This window comes from Bubalus kerabau, chromosome 9 (genome assembly GCF_029407905.1).
Source record: "Bubalus kerabau isolate K-KA32 ecotype Philippines breed swamp buffalo chromosome 9, PCC_UOA_SB_1v2, whole genome shotgun sequence".
Taxonomy (NCBI): domain Eukaryota; kingdom Metazoa; phylum Chordata; class Mammalia; order Artiodactyla; family Bovidae; genus Bubalus; species Bubalus kerabau.
Window position 1 is genome coordinate 98,907,362 of NC_073632.1, and position 20,113 is coordinate 98,927,474.

The window sequence follows — 20,113 nt, forward strand, 5'->3', positions numbered from 1 at the left end:
TTGTTCAATCACTCAATCATGTCAGACTCTGAGACCCCATGGAATGCAGCATGCCAGGCTTCCTTGACCTCCGCTACCTCCTAAAGTTTGCTCAAACTCATGCCCATTGAGTTGATGATGCCATCCAACCATCCAGTTCCTTAAATCCTGCCAAATACTTGGTTTTATCAGGCTTTTAAAAGTTTTCCCATTCAGGTCACTTTTCATTTCCTATGAAAGACTGGTTGGTATCTTAATTCTAATTTACCTAATTAGTGAAATCAAGAATGATTTCAAATGTTTGTTGCCTGTTCTTATTCTCTCTTAGGTGCATTACCCTTATATTCCACTGGGCTGTCTCATTGATTTGTGGAAATTCTTTATATATTCTGGATATTAGCTCTTAGTCATTTAAACTTTGTAATACTTAGTCCCAGTCTATATGAGATACTTTCTCCTTATCATAGTTTATTTTGCTATACTTAAAGGCTACTACTTAAAACTTAATGGGACATCTTCAGCCATCTTTTCCTTTATAGTTTAAAATAAATCACAAGATAATTAAGGTGTTCTATTATGTTCATTTCTAAACACAAAGTAGGAACCGATCAACTTGGTGCAATTTTAAGCGTCCTCTCCTAGTTTAGAAGCATATTTGCCCATATTTCTATTATTTTTAGGTAAGTGGTTTTACAGGGCAAACTTTTTTAAAAGTTAAACAGAGAACAGCGAAACATCTGAACAGATGTCAATTGAGTTTTCTCCATAGATTTTATGGATTTTTCACAGAAAGGGCCATGAAGTTAAGCATCTAGATTCAATTTCCGTAAACATTTTAACATTTTGTCATGAGCAGATAAGAAAAATATATATGTGATAAAAATAGAGTTTGCCAAGGTTAGTATTAGGGAAGGGAATGGAGTGTTTGGAACTATACCGGTAATTCAATTTTGTCATACTGTATATCTTTCTCAAAGTGTAGTTTGGGGAGAGAAATTATTTTCAGCTGTGAATAAAACAGGTTGTTAAATTTCTATACTGAGGACGTATCAACAATGATGCTGAATCTGTGGCTTAGAATGGTGACAATTACAGACCTTTGCATGCACACGTTTATGATTACAGACACAAATGATACTGCTGTAATAAAATGCTGGCATCTGGGCCTATCACATCTCAATACACTGATAAAGCTGAAATGGCTGGACATATTGGACCTGAATGTCAGGAAGCAGCACACAAATAATGCAATTCAGATAAACAAAGAAAGGTAGAAGCTAATGGGCAGAAGAGAACATTACAATTTTAAAAGAGAAAGTCTGGCACAACTCAGATCATTTTAATGATAAAAACAAAAGAGTCATTTATCATAAATGATATTTTATATTTGCAGCTTGTTTCCTGATTCAAGGTCTTAGGTGAAATGTTACACTTTTAAACTTTAAGATCCGTGCTAAACACAACAAAGGAACAAAATGTTAGATGTCTCAAGGGGACATCACAACTGATCACATGAATATTGAAACGACAGTGAGGGCATAAGAGAACTCTATGCCCATGAATTTGATAACTTAGATGAAATAGATCAACTCCATAAAAGATACAAGCTATCATCATTTATCCAAGGAGAAATAGAAATCTGAATATCTAGTGTAGAAATTGAATCAATGATTAAAAACTTTTCACAAAAGAAAACACCAGGCCCAGATGATTTCAAGGGCAAATTCTGCCAAACATTTAAGGAAGGAATAACACCATCCCGAACAAAAAGAAATGCAAAAAAGCAAAATGGCTGTCTGAGGAGGACTTACAAATAGCTGTGGAAAAAAAGGGAAGTGAAAAGCAAAACAGAAAAAGAAAGATATTCCCATTTGAATGCAGAGTTCCAAAGAATAGCAAGGAGAGATAAAAAGCCTTCCTCATTAGCCAGACTCATCAAGAAGCAAAGGGAGAAAAATCAAATCAATAAAATTAGAAATGAAAATGGAGAGATCACAACAGACAACACAGAAATACAAAGGATCATAAGAGAGTACTATCAACAATTATATGCCAATAAAATGGACAACGTGGAAGAAATGGACAAATTCTTACAAAACTACAACTTTCCAAAACTCGACCAGGAAGAAATAGAAAATCTTAACAGACCCATCACAGGCATGGAAATTGAAACTGTAATCAAAAATCTTCCAGCAAACAAAAGCCCAGGTCCAGACGGCTTCACAGCTGAATTCTACCAAAAATATAGAGAAGAGCTAACACCTATCCTGCTCAAACTCTTCCAGAAAATTGCAGAGGATGGTAAACTTCCAAACTCATTCTATGAGGCCACCATCACCCTAATACCAAAACCTGACAAAGATCCCACAAAAAAAGAAAACTACAGGCCAATATCACTGATGAACATAGATGCAAAAATCCTTAACAAAATTCTAGCAATCAGAATCCAACAACACATGAAAAAGATCATACACCATGACCAAGTGGGCTTTATCCCAGGGATGCAAGGATTCTTCAATATCTGCAAATCAATGAATGTAATACACCACATTAACAAATTAAAAAATAAAAACCATATGATTATCTCAATAGATGCAGAGAAAACCTTTGACAAAATTCAACATCCATTTATGATAAAAACTCTCCAGAAAGCAGGAATAGAAAGAACATACCTCAACATAATAAAAGCTATATATGACAAACCCACAGCAAACATTATCCTCAATGGTGAAAAGTTGAAAGCATTTCCTCTAAAGTCAGGAACAAGACAAGGGTGCCCATTTTCACCATTACTATTCAGCACAGTTTTGGAAGTTTTGGCCACAACAATCAGAGCAGAAAAAGAAATAAAAGGAATCCAAATTGGAAAACAAGAAGTAAAGCTCTTACTATTTGCAGATGACATGATCCTCTACATAGAAAACCCTAAAGACTCCACCAGAAAATTACTAGAACTAATCAATGACTATAGTAAAGTTGCAGGATATAAAATCAACACACAGAAATCCCTTGCATTCCTATACACTAATAATGAGAAAACAGAAAGAGAAATTAAGGAAACAATTCCATTCACCACTGCAACAAAAAGAATAAAATACTTAGGAATATATCTACCTAAAGAAACTAAAGACCTATATATAGAAAACTATAAAACACTGGTGAAAGAAATCAAAGAGGACACTAACAGATGGAGAAATATACCATGTTCATGGATTGGAAGAATCAATATAGTGAAAATGAGTATATTACCCAAAGCAAATTATAGATTCAATGCAATCCCTATCAAGCTACCAACAGTATTCTTCACAGAGCTAGAACAAATAATTTCACAATTTGTATGGAAAAACAAAAAACCTCGAATAGCCAAAGCGATCTTGAGAAAGAAGAATGGAACTGGAGGAATCAACCTGCCTGACTTCAGGCTCTACTACAAAGCCACAGATAGTATGGTACTGGCACAAAGACAAAATATAGATCAATGAAACAAAATAGAAAGCCCAGAGATAAATCCACACACATACGGACACCTTATCTTTGACAAAGGAGGCAAGACTATACAATGGATTAAAGACAATCTCTTTAACAAATGGTGCTGGGAAATCTGGTCAACCACTTGTAAAAGAATGAAACTAGAACACTTTCTAACACCATACACAAAAATAAACTCAAAATGGATTAAAGATCTAAACGTTAAGACCAGAAACTATAAAACTCCTAGAGGAGAACATAGGCAAAACACTCTCCGACATACATCACAGCAGGATCCTCTGTGACCCACCTCCCAGAATATTGGAAATAAAAACAAAAATAAACAAATGGGACCTAATTAACCTTAAAAGCTTCTGCACATCAAAGGAAACTATTAGCAAGGTGAAAAGACAGCCTTCAGAATGGGAGAAGATAATAGCAAATGAAGCAACTGACAAACAACTAATCTTGAGAATATACAAGCAATTCCTACAGCTCAACTCCAGAAAAATAAATGACCCAATCAAAAAATGGGCCAAAGAACTAAATAGACATTTCTCCAAAGAAGACATACAGATGGCTAACAAACACATGAAAAGATGCTCAACATCACTCATTATCAGAGAAATGCAAATCAAAACCACTATGAGGTACCATTTCACACGAGTCAGAATGGCTGCGATCCAAAAGTCTACAAGTAATAAATGCTGGAGAGGGTGTGGAGAAAAGGGAACCCTCTTACACTGTTGGTGGGAATGCAAACTAGTACAGCCACTATGGAGAACATTGTAGAGATTCCTTAAAAAACTGGAAATAGAACCACCTTATGATCCAGCAATCCCACTGCTGGGCATACACACTGAGGAAACCAGAAGGGAAAGAGACACGTGTCTCTTTCATCGCAGCACTGTTTATAATAGCCAGGACATGGAAGCAACCTAGATGTCCATCAGCAGATGAATGGATAAGAAAGCAGTGGTACATATACACAATGGAGTATTACTCAACCATTAAAAAGAATACATTTGAATCAGTTCTAATGAGGTGGATGAAACTGGAGCCTATTATACAGAGTGAAGTAAGCCAGAAAGAAAAACACCAATACAGTATACTAACGCATATATATGGAATTTAGAAAGATGGTAACAATAACCCTGTGTACAAGACAGCAAAAGAGACACTGATGTATAGAACAGTCTTATGGACTCTGTGAGAGAGGGAGAGGGTGGGAAGATTTGGGAGAATGGCATTGAAACATGTAAAATATCATGAATGAAACGAGTTGCCAGTCCAGGTTTGATGCACGATACTGGATGCTTGGGGCTTGTGCACTGGGACGACCCAGAGGGATGGTATGGGGAGGGAGGAGGGAGGAGGGTTCAGGATGGGGAACACATGTATACCTGTGGCGGATTCATTTCGATATTTGGCAAAACCAATACAATATTGTAAAGTTTAAAAATAAAATAAAATTTAAAAAAATAAAATAAAATAAAAAATAAAAAACTGTAGATAGAAAAGCTGGCTTAAAATATGTTTCTAAAAAATTATCTGATTTTTTAAATGGCTAGAATTTATATATTCAACAATAGCCTGAAAATATATATTTATAACTTTGAAGATATTAAAATCATGCTTTTGAAATTAAAAAAAAAAAAGCCTTCCTCAGTGATCAATGCAAAGAAATAGAGGAAAACAACAGAATAGGAAAGACTAGATCTCTTCAGGGAGAAGGCAATGGCACCCCACTCCGGTACTCTTGCCTGGAATATCCCATGGACAGAGGAGCCTGGTGGGCTACAGTCTGTGGGGTCGCTAAGAGTCGGACTCGACTGAGCGACTTCACTTTCACTTTTCACTTTCATGCATTGGAGGAGGAAATGGCAACCCACTCCAGTGTTCTTGCCTGGAGAATCCCAGGGACGGGGGAGCGTGGTGGGCTGCCGTCTATGGGGTCGCACAGAGTCGGACACGACTGAAGCGACTTAGCAGCAGCAGCAGCAGCAGATCTCTTCAAGAAAATTATAGATACCAAGGGAACATTTCATGCAAAGATGGGCACAATACATGACAGAAATGGTAGGGACCCAACAGAAGCAGAAGATATTAAAAGAGGTGGCAAGAATACACAGAAGAACTGTACAAAAAAGAGCTTCACAACCGATAATCATGATGATGTGATCACTCACCTAGAGCCAGACACCCTGGAATGTGAAGTCAAGTGGACCTTAGGAAGCAACACTACAAACAAAGCTAGTAGAGGTGATGGAATTCCAGTTGAGCTATTTCAAACCCTGAAAGATGATACTGTGAAAGTGCTGCACTCAATATGCCAGCAAATTTGGAAAACTCAGCAGTGGCCACAGGACTGGAAAAGGTCCGTTTTCATTCCAATCCCAAAGAAAGGCAATGCCAAAGAATGCTCAAACCACCACACAATTGCACTCATCTCACATGCAAGTAAAATAATGCTCAAAATTCTACAAACCAGGCTTCAGCAATATGTGAACCGTGAACTTCCAGATGTTCAAATTGGTTTTAGAAAAGGCAGAGGAACCAGAGATCAAATTTCCAACATCTGCTGGATCATGAAAAAGCAAGAGAGTTCCAGAAAAACATCTATTTTTGCTTTCTTGACTATGCCAAAGCCTTTGACTGTGTGGATCACAATAAACTGTGGGAAATTCTGAAAGAGATGGGAATACCACCTGACCTGCCTCCTGAGAAACCTGTATGCAGCTCAGGAAGCAACAGTGAGAACTGGACATGGAACAACAGACTGGTTCCAAATAGGAAAAGGAGTACGTCAAGGCTGTATATTGTCACCCTGCTTATTTAACTTATATGCAGAGTACATCCTGAGAAACGCTGGGCTGGAATAAGCACAAGCTGGAATCAGGATTGCTGGGAGAAATACCAGTCACCTCAGATATGCAGATGACACCACCCTTATGGCAGAAAGTGAAGAACTAAAGAGCCTCCTGATGAAAGTGAAAGTGGAGAGTGAAAAAGTTGGCTTGAAGCTCAACATTCAGAAAACTAAGATCATGGTATCCAGTCCCATCACTTCATGGGAAATAGATGGGGAAACAGTGGACACAGTGGCTTACTTTATTTTGGGGGGCTCCAAAATCACTGCAGATGGTGACTTCAGCCATGAAATTAAAAGACACTTACTCCTTGGAAGGAAAGTTATGACAAACCTAGACAGCATATTAAAAAGCAGAGACATTACTTTGCCAACAAAGGTCCATCTAGTCAAGGCTATGGTTTTTCCAGTGGTAATGTATGAATGTGAGAGTTGGACTATAAAGAAAGCTGAACACTGAAGAATTGATGCTTTTGAACTGTGGTGTTGGAGAAGACTCTTGAGAGTCCCTTGGACTGCAAGGAGATCCAACCAATCTGTCCTAAAAGAGATCAGTCCTGGGTGTTCATTGGAAGCACTGATGTTGAAGCTGCAACTCCAATACTTTGGCCACCTGATGGGAAGAGTTAACTCATTGGAAAAGACCCTGATGCTGGGAAAGATTGAGGACAGGAGGAGAAGGGGATGATCGAGGATGAGATGGTTGGATGGCATCACTGACTTGGTGCACATGGGTTTGGGTGAACTCTGGGAGTTGTTGATGGACATGGAGGCCTGGCATGCTGCAGTTCATGGAGTTGCAAAAAGCTGGACATAACTGAGTGACTGGACTGAACTGAACTGAACACCAGTTCTCCATTCAGTTCAGTCGCTCAGTCCTGTCCGACTCTTTATGACCCCATGAATTGCAGTAAGCCAGGCCTCCCTGTCCATTACCAACTCTTGGAGTTCACTCAGACTCACGTCCATCGAGTCAGTGACGCCATCCAGCCATCTCATCCTCTGTCGTCCCCTTCTCCTCCTGCCCCCAATCCCTCCCAGCATCAGAGTCTTTTCCAATGAATCAACACTTCGCATGAGGTGGCCAATGTACTGGAGTTTCAGCTTTAGCATCATTCCCTCCAAAGATACCAGGGCTGATCTCCTTCAGAATGGACTGGTTGGATCTCCTTGCAGTCCAAGGGACTCTCAAGAGTCTTCTCCAACACCACAGTTCAAAAGCATCAATTCTTTGGTGCTCAGCCTTCTTCACAGTCCAACTCTCACATCCATACATGACCATTGGAAAAACCATAGTCTTGACTAGATGGACCTTTGTTGGAAAAGTAATGTCTCTGCTTTTTAATATGCTATCTAGGTTGGTCATAACTTTCCTTCTAAGGAGTAAGCGTCTTTTAATTTCATGGCTGAAGTCACCATCTGCAGTGATTTTGGAGCCCCCCAAATTAAAGCCCGACACTGTTTCCACTGTTTCCCCATCTATTTCCCATGAAGTGATGGGACCGGATGCCATGATCTTCATTTTCTGAATGTTTTGCTTCAAGCCAACTTTTTCACTCTCCTCCTTCACTTTCATCAAGAGGCTTTTTAGTTCCTCTTCACTTTCTGCCATAAGGGTGGTGTCATCTGCATATCTGAGGTTATTGATATTTCTCCTGGCAATCTTGATTCCAGCTTGTGCTTCTTCCAGTCCAGCGTTTTACATGATGTACTCTGCATATATGTTAAATAAGCAGGGTGACAATATACAGCCTTGACGAACTCCTTTTCCTATTTGGAACCAGTCTGTTGTTCCACGTCCAGTTCTAACTGTTGCTTCCTGACCTGCATACAGATTTCTCAGGAGGCAGGTCAGGTGGTGTGGTATTCCCATCTCTTTCAGAATTTCCCACAGTTTATTGTGATCCACACAGTCAAAGGCTTTGGCATAGTCAAAAAAGCAGAAATAGATGTTTTTCTGGAACTCTCTTGCTTTTTACATGATCCAGCGGATGTTGCAATTTGATCTCTGGTTCCTCTGCCTTTTCTAAAACCAATTTGAACATCTGGAAGTTCACGGTTCATGTACTGCTGAAGCCTGGCTTGGAGAATTTTGAGCATTACTTTACTAGCATGTGAGATGAGTGCAATTGTGCAGTAGTTTGAGCATTCTTTGGCATTGCCTTTCTTTGGGATTGGAATGAAAATGGACCTTTTCCAGTCCTGTGGCCACTGCTGAGTTTTCCAAATTTGCTGGCATAATGAGTGCAGCACTTTCACAGCATCGTCTTTCAGGGTTTGAAATAGCTCAACTGGAATTCCATCACCTCCACTACCTTTTTTTGTAGTGATGCTTTCTAAGGCCCACTTGACTTCACATTCCAGGGTGTCTGGCTCTAGGTTAGTGATCACATCATCGTGATTATCTGGGTCATGAAGATCTTTTTTGTACAGTTCTTCTGTATATTCTTGCCACCTGTTCTTAATATCTTCTGCTTCTGTTATGTCCATAGCATTTCTGTCCTTTTTCGAGCCCATCTTTGCATGAAATGTTCCCTTGGTATCTCTAATTATCTAGAAGAGATCTCTAGTCTTTCCCATTCTGTTGTTTTCCTCTATTTCTTTGCATTGATCCCTGAGAAGGCTTTCTTATCTCTTCTTGCTATTCTTTGGAACTCTGCATTCAGATGCTTATATCTTTCCTTTTCTCCTTTGCTTTTTGCTTCCCTTCTTTTCACAGCTATTTGTAAGGCCTCCCCAGACAGCCATTTTGTTTTTTTGCATTTCTTTTCCATGGGGATGGTCTTGATCCCTGTCTCCTGTACAATGTCACGAACCTCATTCCATAGTTCATCAGGCACTCTATCTATCAGATCTAGGCCCTTAAATCTATTTCTCACTTCCACTGTATAGTCATAAGGGATTTGATTTAGGTCATACCTGAATGGTCTAGTGGGTTTCCCTACTTTCTTCAATTTAATTCTCAATTTGGTAATAAGTTGTTCATGATCTGAGCCACAGTCAGCTCCTGGTCTTGTTTTTGTTGACTGTATAGAGCTTCTCCATCTTTGGCTGCAAAGAACATAATCAATCTGATTTCAGTGTTGACCATCTGTTGATGTCCATGTATAGAGTCTTCTCTTGTGTTGTTGAAAGAGGGTGTTTGCTATGACCAGTGCATTCTCTTGGCAAAATCTATTAGTCTTTGCCCTGCCTCATTCCATATTCCAAGAACAAATTTGCCTGTTGCTCCAGGTGTTTCTTGACTTTCTACTTTTGCATTCCAGTCCCCTATAATGAAAAGGACATCTTTTTTGGGTGCTAGTTCTAAAAGGTCTCATAGGTCTTCATAGAATCATTCAACTTCAGCTTCTTCAGCATTACTGGTTGGGGCATAGACTTGGAGTACTGTGATATTGAATGGTTTGCCTTGGAAACGAACAGAGATCATTCTGTCGTTTTTGAGATTGCATCCAAGTACTGCATTTCAGACTCTTTTGTTGACCATGATGGTTACTCCATTTCTTCTAAGCGATTCCTGCCTGCAGTAGTAGATATAATGGTCATCTGAGTTAAATTCACCCGTTCCAGTCTATTTCAGTTCGCTGATTCCTAGAATGTCAACATTCACTCTTGCCATCTCTTGTTTGACTACTTCCAATTTGCCTTGATTCATGGATCTGACATTATGCAATATTGCTCTTTACAGCATTGGACCTTGCTTCTATCACCGGTCACATCCACAGCTGGGTATTGTTTTTGCTTTTGCTCCATCCCTTCATTCTTTCTGAAGTCATTTCTCCACTGATCGCCAGTAGCATATTGGGCACTTACTGACCTGGGGAGTTCCTCTTTCAGTATCCTATCATTTTGCCTTTTCATATTTTTCATGGGGTTCTCAAGGCAAGAATACTGAAGTGGTTTGCCATTCCCTTCTCCAGTGGACCACATTCTGTCAGATTCTCCATAGCCTCTTAAAAAAAAAAAAAAGAATAAAAAGTATAGAAGAGGGAACACTTCTTAACCACTCTATAAGTAACCTAACACTAAGACTAGACAAGGACATTAAAAGAAAAACAATGACCAATATATTTTATAAATGTTTATAAATATTTAACAAAATATCAACCAATCTCATCAAGTAATATATAAAGCAGATAATATGTTATGACCAAGTGGAGTTCATTCTAGAAACACAAAAATCATTCTACACTTATAAACCAGTCAATCAGTATAATTTATCATATTTGGTTGGCCATAAAGTTCATTCAGGTTTTTCCATACCATCCTGGGTTGGCCAATAGTAATAGACTGAACAGAAAAACTACACAGTAAGATCAATAAATATAGAAAAGAAGCTCACAAAAGTCATTATTAATTTATGATAAAAACCCAAAAAATCTAGGAAAAGAAAGGAACTCCTCGACTTAAACCTGAAACTAACATCATGTTTAATGGTGAGAGACTGAACCCTTTTCCTAAGATCGACAACAAGGTATGAATGTTCTCTCTCATTCAGTTCAGTTCAGATCAGTTCAGTCGCCCAGTCGTGTCTGACTCTTTGCGACCCCATGAATTGCAGCACACCAGACCTCCCTGTCCATCACCCACTCCCGGACTTCACTCAAACTCACGTCCATCGAGTTGGTGATACCATCCAGACATCTCATCCTCTGTCGTCCCCTTCTCCTCCTGCCCCCAATCCCTCCCAGCATCAGAGTCTTTGCCAATGAATCAACTCTTTGCATCTGTTGGCCAAAGTACTGGAGTTTCAGCTTTAGCGTCACTCCTTCCAAAGAACACACAGGGCTGATCTCCTTTAGAATGGACTGGTTGGATCTCCCTGCAGTCCAAGGGACTCTCAAGAGTCTTCTCCAACATCACAGTTCAAAAGCATCAATTCTTCAGTGCTCAGCTTTCTTCACAGTCCAACTCTCACATCCATACATGACTACTGGAAAAACCATAGCCTTGACTAGACGGACCTTTGTTGGCCAAGTAATGTCTCTGCTTTTGATTATGCTATCTAGGTTGGTCATAACTTTCCTTCCAATTACCTCCATTTAATATTGTAACAGAAATCTTAACATTGCAACAGTATAAGAAAAAGAATTAAAAATTATCCATATCAGATTATAATAGAAAAAAAAAATCCTCCTAGAACTAATAAGTGACTATGTCAGGCTTACAGCATGTAAGTTTGACAGGATACAAAAACAGTTACTTCCCCGTATATTAGTGATGACAATTTGATTTTGAAATTTTAAAAATGTGCTTTGTTACAGGGTAGACCTCCAGGTCAGAAGTACATATATACACATGTCTTCATCCATTCGACCTGATACCTGGCTTTAATTATAATACCTGTACTTCCTGGAACAAATCTGTCTTGCTCTTTTTTGTTTTTTTTTTTAACCTCTCCAGGAATTTTAGTGTTACTGTATTTAGATATCTTGTGCCATCAGTAAAAAGAAACAGTTTTGTAAGCCCTGGGCATTTGGAGGAAAAAAAAATTATTCAGAGAGTACAACATATTCTAAGATGGCTTTCTGAGGTTTTCCCTGTGCTCTAGCCCTCCTAAATCATTTTTTGTCTTGTGTTGAAGTCATGGGCTTCCTGGCACTTTTTATTAAGAATTCTACAAGTATTCATTCACTTAATTGATATTCAGACTCTCCAGAGTTTGCCATTTCCTATACAGGCGCCTATCTTAAAATCATAAGAATGGAAATCATTCATCCCAGGAACCCCAGGTAACTTTATTACCATTCAGTCAGCCATGAAAATAATCTCTAATCAATTGCCCAAATGTATGAAAAAGTCGCTCAGATCTAAAAAGAAAGAAAACATATGCTCACAATTTTTAATCAATCCATCAGCCTGTTTTTAATGGGAATCCATCAGAAATAAAATGGTGTATGTTTGCTTCAGAAACTTATGTTATTTCTTAGTTTGATAATAGGGAAATATTGAGGGGAAAAAAAAACAGGCACACGGAATACTTCAGCTGGAAAGGATTTTGACAATCACTTAGCTTGAGCCATTAGTCTATGAATGAGGAAAGAATGTACAAATTTTAAATGACTTTCTCTAGTATACACAGCAAAGCAATGGCAGGACCAGAAATTATGTTCCACAACTAATGTTTAAAACCACATTATGGTGGAGTCTTTAGGGTTTTCTATGTAGAGGATCATGTCATCTGCAAACAGTGAGAGCTTTACTTCTTATTTTCCAATTTGGATTCCTTTTGTTTCTTTTTCTGCTCTGATTGCTGTGGCCAAAACTTCCAAAACTATGTTGAATAGTAATGGTGAAAGTGGGCACCCACCAGAAAATTACTAGAACTAATCAATGACTATAGTAAAGTTGCAGGATATAAAATCAACACACAGAAATCACTTGCATTCCTATACACTAATAATGAGAAAACAGAAAGAGAAATTAAGGAAACAATTCCATTCACCATTGCAACAAAAAGAATAAAATACTTAAGAATATATCTACCTAAAGAAACTAAAGACCTATATATAGAAAACTATAAAACACTGGTGAAAGAAATCAAAGAGGGCACTAACAGATGGAGAAATATACCATGTTCATGGATTGGAAGAATCAATATAGTGAAAATGAGTATACTACCCAAAGCAATCTATAGATTCAATGCACTCCCTATCAAGCTACCAACAGCATTCTTCACAGAGCTAGAACAAATAATTTCACAATTTGTATGGAAATACAAAAAACCTCGAATAGCCAAAGCGATCTTGAGAAAGAAGAATGGAACTGGAGGAATCAACCTCCCTGACTTCAGGCTCTACTACAAAGCCACAGTTATCAAGACAGTATGGTACTGGCACAAAGACAGAAATATAGATCAATGGAACAAAATAGAAAGCCCAGAGATAAATCCACGCACATATGGACACCTTATCTTTGACAAAGGAGGCAAGAATATACAACGGATTAAAGACAATCTCTTTAACAAGTGGTGCTGGGAAATCTGGTCAACCACTTGTAGAAGAATGAAACTAGAACACTTTCTAACACCATACACAAAAATAAACTCAAAATGGATTAAAGATCTAAACGTTAAGACCAGAAACTATAAAACTCCTAGAGGAGAACATAGGCAAAACACTCTCCGACATACATCACAGCAGGATCCTCTATGACCCACCTCCCAGAATATTGGAAATAAAAACAAAAATAAACAAATGGGACCTAATTAACCTTAAAAGCTTCTGCACATCAAAGGAAACTATTAGCAAGGTGAAAAGACAGCCTTCAGAATGGGAGAAGATAATAGCAAATGAAGCAACTGACAAACAACTAATCTTGAGAATATACAAGCAATTCCTACAGCTCAACTCCAGAAAAATAAATGACCCAATCAAAAAATGGGCCAAAGAGCTAAATAGACATTTCTCCAAAGAAGACATACAGATGGCTAACAAACACATGAAAAGATGCTCAACATCACTCATTATCAGAGAAATGCAAATCAAAACCACTATGAGGTACCATTTCACGCCAGTCAGAATGGCTACGATCCAAAAGTCTACGAGTAATAAATGCTGGAGAGGGTGTGGAGAAAAGGGAACCCTCTTACACTGTTGGTGGGAATGCAAATTAGTACAGCCACTATGGAGAACAGTGTGGAGATTCCTTAAAAAGCTGGAAATAGAACTGCCTTATGAACCAGCAATCCCACTGCTGGGCATACACACTGAGGAAACCAGAAGGGAAAGAGACACTTGTACCCTAATGTTCTTCGCAGCACTGTTTATAATAGCCAGGACATGGAAGCAACCTAGATGTCCATCAGCAGATGAATGGGTAAGAAAGCAGTGGTACATATACACAATGGAGTATTACTCAGCCATTAAAAAGAATACATTTGAATCAGTTCTAATGAGGTGGATGAAACTGGAGCCTATTATACAGAGTGAAGTAAGCCAGAAAGAAAAACACCGATACAGTATACTAACGCATATATATGGAATTTAGAAACATGGTAATAATAACCTTGTGTACAAGACAGCAAAAGAGACACTGATGTATAGAACAGTCTTATGGACTCTGTGAGAGAGGGAGAGGGTGGGAAGATTTGGGAGAATGGCATTGAAACATGTGAAATATCATGTATGAAACGAGTTGCCAGCCCAGGTTCCATGCACGATACTGGATGCTTGGGGCTGGTGCACTGGGACGACCCAGAGGGATGGAATGGGGAGGGAGGAGGGAGGAGGGTTCAGGATGGGGAACACATGTATACCTGTGGCGGATTCATTTTGATATTTGGCAAAACTAATACAATTATGTAAAGTTTAAAAATAAAATTAAAAAAAAAAGAAAAAAAATAAATAAATAAAACCACATTATGAAATGTAATCATGGAACCAAAGAGTAAATGACAAAAACAATAATTTTTGAAATGAAAAAAAAAAGAAACGATGTTCACTAAAATCTACAGAAAATGACAGAATTATTTTGATGTTATCATTAAATACTTTCCAAACTCATGAGTGGATTAATAATTAGTACTTAAGTCTTATGTTTGTACTATTACAATAAATAACTTTAAATTTGAAGTCCTTACTTGGTGTTAGGTATACAGTACACCTGATCTCAAACCTCAGGACTGATTTTATAAGGTAGTAATCTTAATTTCAATTTACACTGAAGAGAGTGCAGCATAAGGAATTTGGGAATCTTGTGCAGAATGCTTTAGATATAAAACTAGTTCACCCACAGCCATTACTGCAGCTGCTGACCTTTGTCTACTCCACTATATGCTAATACGTTTTGCCAGAATTTCATCTTGCACTGTGCTTTTATATTTGGTGGTCTCTTTGGCTGTCATCAAGACACTATTCAACTTGGAGGGAATGAATTCCCATTTCTGTTTTAATCTCCCTGTACTATAGTCATGGTCTCACAGGCTGACTCCCTGCTTTTGCTGCTACAAGGGATTGGGGCTCAACCCTGAGATTTTAGGAACAGATGGTCCACTTTCTCTCTATTTAAATCTCTATATGCAGAGAAGTTGCAGCATCCTTGACAAAACCAAAATCACTTTACTAAATATGGTGAGTATAAAAGAGGATGCACAACACATACAATTGGTGAGTGCAGGTGTGTAGATTTAGAGCAGTTTGGGACTTTTCCACCACAGAAAGATCATCATTTGAATACTTCAGTATAGCCATGATCTCAGTCTACTTCCAACTTAGGCTTCTTCTGCAGGTCTCTCTCAAAAGAGAGAGCATATTATTTGTTGGTTTCTAATCTTCCGCTATTGCTGGACCAGGTGCAACTTCACTAACCTGCCGATCTGAGTGAGTGTGTTGACTTATGAGCTACAGCTTCTCCAATTTTTTTGATTCTTTATCCTTCCAGCCCTCCTAGATCTTAGATTTTCACTGCCAGAAATACCTGTCGCTTCCTCAACCCCAGACCCTCCACAATACTTCCTGCTGACCTATTTCTGAGTATTGTGTTTTCCTTTATGTCTTCCTGATTTAGCCAAAAAATGTATGTTGTTAGGGTGATCAATTATTGGTACTTTTCTTGTCATTTACTATATATGTGAAAGGTATTTCTAGGTATTACCAAAGGTATTCTCTAAAAGTGCCATTTTATAGAAATTTATTACAATGTATTGAAATGTACATATTTTACAAATGTACATAAAATATAAGTATTTATTTTAACTTGCTGCCTATATTTATACATGAATACTTAGCTTCAACTCAGTTTTTCTATAACCTACAATCATTTGTAGTAGTATTTACTTCCGCTTTGTTAAACAATAATTGTCAATGAACCTAGAATCTTTGAAATACTGATGATTATATAATCTTCTATGTTTACCTGATGCAGGAAACATGCAAGAAAATAGAAACTTTTACTAAACTCAGTATCTACAATTATCCATTGGAATTATAAAAAAACATACCTAAACAAGTTTTAACTTTCTACCTACTATTCAACTTCTTGAGAACAACTTTGTTTCATGGTGAACACTAGGTCAGAAAAGATATCTTGAGCCAATTTAATGTCTTATCTCTCCTACTTTTATAAATAAGTAGTGAGAATTTTTCATTGCCTTTCAACAGCATTTCACACTTCTGCTATTGACTGTCATTTAGTTTGAGCAAAATTTGCTACATCCTCAGCTGTAGGACAAGGCTCTGATTGACCTAAAATTACCCCACTGTTCTTGGATAAGGAGGGGACACATAATAAGTGACTTATACCAATTAGTGGATGAATGACAATTCTTCTAACTCATAGCGTTCATCAAGTACACACTTGATCTTTTTATTTTTCTTCAATTAGAGTGGAGTTCAAGACTTTCTTTCAAAAGCTCTATGTTCTTTTAAAATTAGCCTTTGATATTTGGCAAAACTAATACAATTATGTAACGTTTAAAAATAAAATTAAATTTAAAAAAATAAAATAAATAAAATAAATAAATTTAAATTTTTTTAAAAAGATAAAAAAAATAAAATAAAATTACATGGTGTTCAGATGTAAAGCCTGGAATCACTGCAGACATTTCACTAACACGAAAGAGGATAAAGATGATACTAATACAACAGAGGAGTTTATAGCTCAGAGAATGACTGAGAAATGGAGCCAGAGCCTTATTCAAACTGAGATTCAAGCTTGCCCAACACCTGGATATTTATAATTACGTTATCCAACAAATTCCTATGCATGTTCCAAGTATTTGAACCATTAATTTTCTATTACTGCAAATGAAAACATGCTAACTGATGTAACCTATTTAATATCCAGGCACCAAGAGATAAGCTAAGAGTACAGGGCAGGGTTGGGGGTGGGAAGGCTTATCCTGTGTACTTAAAAGCTCAGCTACTACTAGAGAAAATCATATGCTAAAGTAATTCACTGCAATTGATCCCATCCTTTAGGTAAGAGCACTTTCTGATATGCACCTAAGAATCCTGTTGACGTTCCTTTGATCTCAGAAAATTCATGAGGGAAATTTCTCAATCATATAATGGATCAATGAGCAGAAAAAAGTAGAAGAAATTCTCTAGTAACACAGTGACTTTTTTTAATAAGCTGGAACAAGGGAAGTGAAGAGAGTAATGCTTTCAGTTAAGCAGGTGGTCATTCATCCATTTATCCATTAATTCATTCAGTATTATGCAAATGTCAGACACATGAAGCTTACAAGTAAATGTAAAATGAATACCTATGATAGTTGCAGTATGCAGACAAAGGGACATTTAACCTAGTCATAAAAATTATGGAATACTTCTCAATAAAGTATCAACTGAACTGAAATTCAAAGAATGAATAAGAATTGAATTGAAATTACCAAATTGAAAACTACTGGTAAAAAAAAAATACTAGAAACCCATAAAATTGGTTATTTTTGATGTCTAAAACATTTTATTGTCTAACTTTAAAATAGCATTTGGATTTAAAATTGAACAAACATGTATTATATGCTACTAGTAAGTAGTAGTTTCAGCTATTGTGTGTTATTTGTACCAGATCCTATGTTAATACTGGTCTTTGCTTGTCTTTTCCATGGAAACCATCAGACATTTTATGCTAAATAGAAATTAGGTAAATGAACCAAAAAATATTGTTTTCTAAGTTGTCATTCCTTCATAGAAGCACTGGCTCAACATGTCACACTACAAATGATGTTATTGAAACCACTGAGGACTGTGTCCTAAAACCTTTGTCAGGAGACCAACAAAAAGAACAAAGGATCCCCTTCAGCAAAGGATGAACGCAGAAACAAACTCTCTACTTGCTTAATTAAAAAATTATTCTCCAAGAAAACACAAACTTCTCAAAGTCTATGTCAAGAATTCATTTATTAAAAGTTTATGAATACAGGTAAGAAAAAATAACAAAATTCAAATAACTCAAAACTCAAACACCTAATTATTGCTCAAGTTTCTTGGTAAAGTTATATCTAAAGCTTTTTTATGAAATTTTATCTCTTTTATTAACTGCAATAGCCACTGGGACAGTTCTTGGCATCTAATAGGAACTCAATAACTATTTATTGATTAAAGTTAAAAATTAATTTGAAGTGTCTTCCAGCATCTTTCAATCTATGGTTCTGAAAATATTAGCATCTGAGGAAATATTCCTGATAATTTTGCAGTCTTCTTTCCCTTTATTTCGCCCGAACATTGTACCAGTGGGACTAAAAATTATACACTTGAAATCCATCAGTAATCAAAGTACAGGTTTCCATAGAAACCCAAACCCTTGTGCCTTCATATTTTTTCCATGCAGAGATACAACAGCAGATTCACATTTACTTAAGAGGATAAATACTGTTCAAATGATTACATGTTCATGTAATGTGCTAAATATATGCTGAAGATTCTAAATCTCATTTGTTTTTAGCTGTGAACTTATTAGAGGATTTGGAATTTCTGTTTTGCTTTCTTAAACATCCCAATTGCTATGTTGGTAAACAAGTGTCTTGGTTTCATTGGTTGGTGGGTTGCTATTTTTGTTTTTGCTTTTTTAGTGCAAGTGGTTTGAGAGATGATCCCAGAGAAGAACCAGTATGTATTGCAGGGAAATGAAACAGAGACAGGAAGTCAATATAAGATGTGTTATATGGATTAGGGCTCTAGGGCAAAGGGGACTCCATCTCATCGGGGTTCTACTAGGAGAACATACAGAGATGTCTCTGCTCAGAGCAAAGAAACTATCATTTATCCAAGAACTCCCATTTGTTATCAACTAAAGGCTGCTTCTAAGGTTATTAACTTCTGGCACTTCAAGTCTCTTTTCACCCTAAAGTGGGCTCAGCTGATTACAACCATTGGAAGGAGCCCAAAGCCAAGGACTGAATGTGCCTGCAGTGAGACACAATCTTTGCACACAAGAACAGTGAGTGCAAGGGGTACGTGCAGGGCACCAGCAGTGTCTGCTCCATAGCCTAGAAGTGTTCAGCCATTTTTATTATTTTTATTATTACTGTTTTTATTAATATTTTCTTGTATATTTAATATTACTTTTAGTTGTCTTAAAATTTTTAACTGATATGTACCAAATTCCTCTATTGAGCAACAACCAAAAGTAAACAAATGAATAAACAAGTAACATTTGAAAATGTTATTCAGTTCAGTTCAGTCTCTCAGTTGTGTCTGACTCTTTGCGACCCTATGAATTGCAGCATGCCAGGCCTCCCTGCTCATCACCAACTCCCGGAGTTCACTCAAACTCACCTCCATCGAGTCGGTGATGCTATCCAGACATCTCGTCCTCTGTCATCCCCTTCTCCTCCTGCCCCCAATCCCTCCCAGCATCAGGGTCTTTTCCAATGAGTCAACTCTTCGCATGACGTGGCCAAAGTACTGGAGTTTCAGCTTCAGCATCAGTCCTTCCAATGAACACCCAGGACTGATTTCCTTTAGGATGGACTGGTTGGATCTCCTTGCAGTCCAAGGGACTCTCAAGAGTCTTCTCCAACACCACAGTTCAAAAGCATCAATTCTTCAGCACTCAGCTTTCTTCACAGTCCAACTCTCACATCCATACATGACCACTGGAAAAAAAATAGCCTTGACTAGACAGACCTTTGTTGGCAAAGTAATGTCTCCACTTTTTAATTTGCTATCTAGGTTGGTCATAACTTTCCTTCCAAGAAGTAAGCATCTTTTAATTTCATGGCTGCAGTCACCATCTGCAGTGATTTTGGAGCCCAGAAAAATAAAGTTAGCCACTGTGTCCACTGTTTCCCCATCTATTTGCCATGAAGTGATGGGACCAGATGCCATGATCTTCATTTTCTGAGTGTTAAGC